We start from the raw sequence: 6,000 nt of genomic DNA, 5'->3' as shown, positions 1-6,000 counted from the left end.
CAGAATAGTTGTTCACCAAATGCAAATTTATTTTATTCCAGGGAGGGTAAATTTCCATTATGTGTTGTCAAACACAACACAGGCAGCCTCTGAAGTTTTACATGTTTTGGGTTTTTTTGTGGACAAATAGGTGGTGTCCATTTTGAAAAGAAAGTCTTTTACTGTCATCTTCACATTGAGCTTGTTCAAATATTTTCTGTATTAGCTGTAGAGGACCAAAGATAATCAGGCAGGAAGCAGTCTCTGTTCAAAACACACAGAGGCAACCTACCTTCAGAAGAGACCAATAACCTGTTGAATACTACTTTTTTTTCTCACGGGCCATGACATTACTGGTTTCTCCTTGACTGGGAAGGGTGTTTGAAAATTGGCTTTTAGTTGAAGATTTCAGCTTCTGTTATATAAAACATTTGTTGTCTGCATGTTGGCATAAAAACATTATTTTAAAATAATAAAATTGCCTTTGAAGGTGCTTGATAACAGTCTACTGTTCCAGAGGTGGCTTTAAAGTTAGGTTGTTGTTCCGTCTTTCTAACTGTCGTAAGATATAAAGTATTCTGACATAGACATTTAATCTGGCTTTGCAGTGTATCCCATGAGATACATAAGAAGTAAAGCATTTGCATATGCTCCGCATGATGAGGATTTCTTTAGTTTTGGAAGTATAGAAAACTGTTGTTGCATGTTATGTGCATGCCACTAATGAAGAGAGAAAGGGGAATTGAATCCTTGTGATAAAATGGATGGTGATAAAGGCTTACTTGGGCAACACTTTGAGAAGTGAAGACACTACTGAGGTTGGTTCTTTTCCCTGTTGGAAGCGCTTTCCCATTGTGATGAGTTGCTGCTTCCATAACATGTTTGAGATGGTTGTGAAATGTTCCAGGTCTGGCAGAACACAATCAGAGTGTGTCACTTGGACTCCTTTGGGCATGCTCTTGGGTGTTCCTTCTTCTTGGTTGGATTGCTAAGAAAGCATTGCTTCTGGGAACAGTCCTAGGTGATGCAGCTTGGGGTGCAAAAGAAGGGGTCTTGGTGTTTCTTCCTTTTCTGGTAGGTTTTAAAAGTTCTTTTCTCCAAGTTCCATTTAAAGGTACGTTCGCTCTTCTAGTTTAACCCATTCAGGGGTAATAAAAAGCCAGTAGCCACACAGATGTACTTAAAGGGTTTTGTAATGAGTCATCTTACTCCCCAGCTCTATTTGCTCTTCTCAAATTTTTGTAAACCTCCGAAGTCCTGAAGTGTTTCCTTCCGTATTCACACTCCTCTCCCAAGAGTCTAAGCTTTTGTCAACAATTGTAAAAAAACAGTCAAGCTGCCTCTTAGTATCCTACTTTCCACACATGTAGTGATGAAGGACACTTCTGACAGAGCAGTGTTCAAAAAGGGAGTGGGCAAATCCATGGAAGAAAAATCCAACGAGACCTATTAAATACAAAGACATCAGTTGCTGGAGGCTGGGAGAAGGTTCATGGAAATTATCACGCTCTGCCTGCCCTGGTTTTGCGCTTTTCTGTAGACCTCCAGTATTGGCCATGGTTGGAGACAGGATATTGGGCGATATGGACTTTTTGACTGACCTGCTAATGTCATCCTTGTCTCCTTTGTTATCCTGTTCTCAGATAAAAAGCAAATGGAGAAAACAGCACAAAAATGCAGGTTATTTTGTCTCGGAACAGCAGTGTTGCTTGGATTTTGTGCAGGGAATCTGTTCAGCAGAATGGGGTTAGCACTTAAGAGGCAGTTGGAGTTAATAGCATTAGGTAGTGCTCTTGGTGCCCTCACTTTGGGAGCTTTGTTTGGATGAGCCATGCAACTTCCCAGAGCTGGGTAATATGTTGGAGTATATTATTAATAATGCTGTTGGCAGTCTTAAATATATTTTCAGCTGGCAAATTCAACGTATCTTAATTTACATGAAGTCCTTGGCTTATTCAGACCTATCCTTGTCTTTCAGTGTAAAGGGATGCTGTTTGTCACACAAATACCTTGGTAAGAGTTCTGCCTTCTGGGCTTAGTGTGAAACCAGAGTTGAGAAAACAGAAAATTGGCAACAGCCTGAGCTCTTTTAAATTGTGCTCCTATGTAACAGCATGTTATTGGTCCTTTGGCAGGTGAGAACACTCATTTGATCACGCGTTCCCTCCATGCCAGTTTATGAAAATTTCACAGTACGTAAGCACACTTCTCCATAAATATTTTTACAGTCCTACAAAAAAAAAAAACCAACAAACCCCCAAAAAACCCCAAACACAATGCATGTCTGCAGCCGGGTGTGAGTGAAGCTCCTAATGCACTGGGGTACCCTTCCCTGGGGAATTGGGTTTGACTAACAGCTTTGCGTGGCGCACTCTGCCAAAAGCAAAACATTTGTGTCCACAAGAGGCCAAGTGATAACGTCATTGCTGCCAGGGATGATTAACTCTGCTTGCAGAGGCACAGAAACAGAAATTGCTTTTGCCCTCTCGTCAAGGTGGGAGCAGAATTTTGTGTATGAAATTCGTACACCTAGAGGATAAAATCAGGTTTCTTTCGACTTAAACACTTCTTGTTTCTAAGTTACAGACCAAGAGAGGAGGAGAAGGTTCAGTAGAGCGGGATGAAAATCATTGTACAAAACAAACAAACAAAAAGCCAAAAATGTTTGCTAGAAGAAGAAGAAGAACTGTTTTCTGCAATTGCATTTTAACTGAAGCGTAATGAGCATTACTTTCATCAGCATGACTTCGAAGCACTTTGATGTTAGAAAATACTCTTGTGGTCTCCAGTCATCTACAGACTTAAAGTTCAGCACAAATACTTCATGGTCCGTTAGCAAAGTAGTACAGTGGATGAAAAGGTCCCAGGCTGAAAAGGTCCCAGGCCGCGCCTGTTGCTTCGCAGCCAGTAGTACACCTTCCTCCTCACCTGCTTCCCTGAGGACAAGGGACATTAGTGTTGTTATATTGTAAAGCCAGATTCAAAGTCAACCAGCAGGTTTTAATAAGAAGCTTACGGCCATACTGTAAATAGCATGGAACATACTATAAAGCCTGAATCTGGCACATGAGTGATCTTGACAAGAATATGGCTCATTTAGTGAAACTGATACTTGGAGGTTGTGCTCATTTTAAATAAAACAGGCTGGTGTTTTCTAACCTGTCCCTGGACTTCTCTCGGCTCAAATAAAATAGTCAGGGTCGACCCTGGGTACAGTGTTCAACTGAATTATAGTTGACAAGTGTTCGTCTCGTTGTGTAACAGGCAAAGGGAGATGTTGCAATAGTTATCTCCAAGCCGAGCAAATAGAATAAATAATGGTTCTTTTGTAAGTCAGGACACTTTTGACTTCAGCAGAATTCAGGTTGAATTAATACAGGGTCCAGGATTAGAATTTTAGTATTTTTGGCTCCTGGCCACCTGGTCAAACTCATGGGCTTCTTCTCTGATAGGGCTGTTCTGGCTTCTTCCTCATTTGAGCAATACTGGTTTGCTCAATTCAAAATGGAAGCAGCGTAACATCTTAACAATGCGGGGAAAAAAAACCCCTCAAAGTGATTAGAGAAATGTTCACAAGTTTCATTTGTAATTTGTGGAAGAAAGTGCATTCATCATTTTCTACTGTAATTGAATGTTTTTTCTTAAAAATGTTATAGTGGCAGAAAGATTTTACATTCTTATTTGCCATCAAAGAATGGGTGATGTTTCATGGAAATCTGTCTTGTTTTCTCTTATTTCTGGAATATAGGGAATATTATTTTTGTGACTTCACAACAGTTTGGAAAAGAGCCAGAAGTCTGATCTGGGTTTTAATGCTGTAGTTTTACTGAACTATGCAAAACCATTTCTAAACTCTACTGTACATTGTCCAGTCTTACTGGATACTCTAATATTAGGCTACATATCATAGAATCATTAAGGTTGGAAAAGACCTTTAAGATCGTCAACTCCAACCGTCAACCTAACACCACCATGCCCACTAAACCATGTCCCGAAGTGCCACATATGAATGAGATGTTGCAAACTGGTTCAAGAGAAAAATATGAAACTGTCATAATACTCACTGATTAATGATACCTCTGTGCTATCGCATCACTTTCTGGTCCCATTTCCTAACCTGGTGGGTTGATGGAATGAGAAAAGCCTGTCCACCACAAGAAAATCTATTGAACGTTCTCCCTTTAATAATGTAATTTATTTAAATGTGATTAACAAGCGTGCCAACTGCCACATTATTTGTCTGTAAAATTACCTTTTTTTTTTTTATTCATGTTACCATCTTTTGACATGAGATCCTGTCTGTATTGGTTAGCGGCGGGATTTTGCACGGTGAGGCTTAAATTAGCGTGCGATGACTGAGAGTCAGCCTTGCTTTCCAGGGACAAGGAGCACGCCCCATGAGATACGGCATCCTAATTACAGGCGCTTGCAATGAGGAGCCAGACCTGCCGCAGGTGGGGCACAGGGAGGGAGCGGGGCTGCAGCCCGTGCCATCACGCCCCATCATGCCTGCTCTGCTTTGTCCTCTGTCGGGTGCAGGACGTGCGCAGGTTGGCATGTCTCGGTTGAGTTGGCCGCCATGCATGACGCAGGGTGCTTTATGCTGCTGTGTTGGCTTTGTTCTGCACCTGAGGAGGCAGATTATAGCGGATCCAGCTTTAGCCTAGGATTAAGCTGCAGCCTTGCCTTCCTTGGCAGGGAGCCTGAGGGAGGGCAAGAGAAAACAGTGCAGGGGAGCCAAGGAGATGGCAGGAATTGAAAGCAATGCTGGAGTGTGCTCGTGGGGTCGCGGTGGTCCTTTGGTGTACAGCTTCTCTTTGGTTTGGAGGCCTTGAATGCTGTTTAAAGCACAAACAATGAGGAAAAAATGAAGTTTAAAAGAATGTAACAGTGAGGTTTAGTTGAAAAACTGAAGCAAAGTCCAACCATCTTTTGGACTAAAGCACCTGCCACTGTCTCCTAAACATGTGGCAGCATCCTGAGCACTTTGAAAGTGGACTCCACTGTGCAGCTGCAAACAAGCGGTACAACTTTGTAGGATCTGGATGCCTTTTCCTGGCCTTAAGGGTGAAGGTTCAGTAGTTGTCGGTCTTCAAATACCTGTATTTCCATTGTGAATGTTCAAGATACTTAACTTGATCTGGTTGTAGAAGGATCCGTACGTATTAGACTTACACAGGGAATCTCTCCATTAGGTTTTGGCTATAGACGTCGTGAACTGCAAAGCAAGTTTCCTTTGGAAATGTGGTTCAGCCACTGAAAGAGCAGCAGCTTTTTGAAGGAACACAATGCTTGTCAGTAGTCTGAAGATGCATCTTCAGATGCCCATGTAGCGTGGGGCACACTGGTTAATCCTTGTATTTAGATGTCATGGGATGTCCTGGGGCATCTGGGAGAGGTTGTATTTTGTCCCACATTGCCTGTCATAGGTAAAATCACTGACTTAAAACTAGTAAGTCCAGGCTGAAGGGAGTGGCTAAACTGAGGCTATTATTTCTTATAGATTAGTTTCTCTCCTGGACAAATAGGAATGTCATGAGAATCTGAGGTAAGGTATGTGGTTAAGATGTTGCTGCTTCATGAACTTGTGTTGTAGAGTGTGAAGCCAGCGATGCTTACAGTTAAACGTGTCTAAGGGTTGAGAGCCTGTTTTCAGCTGCTTGCAGCTTCCAGACAGCTTAAAATTTCAACCTGAATTTCTTTGTGCCTGGTACCTACTGCAGGGTCATTGTTTTGGTTCTTTGTTAAAAGAAGCAAATTTAAGACTATGGACATGATTTGCTCCAAGTAAGCAACATGACTTTGTGTTTACGTGTAAGCGTATAAAAGTTATAGCAGCAATCTGCTTTGGGTCAAGGGATTAAAATTGGGCAATGCTATTTCCTCAGGATTAGAGATGTGATTTTGGTCCTCTTGAAAGCATTCCTACATTTGGCTAAGCTAACAGTCTCTCTCTGAAGAGTTGCAGTATATGCATGCTGTGTTTGAAAACTAAGTTCTCAAGACATTCTCTTGGCATTA

The sequence above is a fragment of the Phaethon aethereus genome (assembly GCF_964289735.1).
Source record: "Phaethon aethereus genome assembly, chromosome: 1".
Classification (NCBI taxonomy): Eukaryota; Metazoa; Chordata; class Aves; order Phaethontiformes; family Phaethontidae; genus Phaethon; species Phaethon aethereus.
This window is presented reverse-complemented; position numbering follows the sequence as displayed.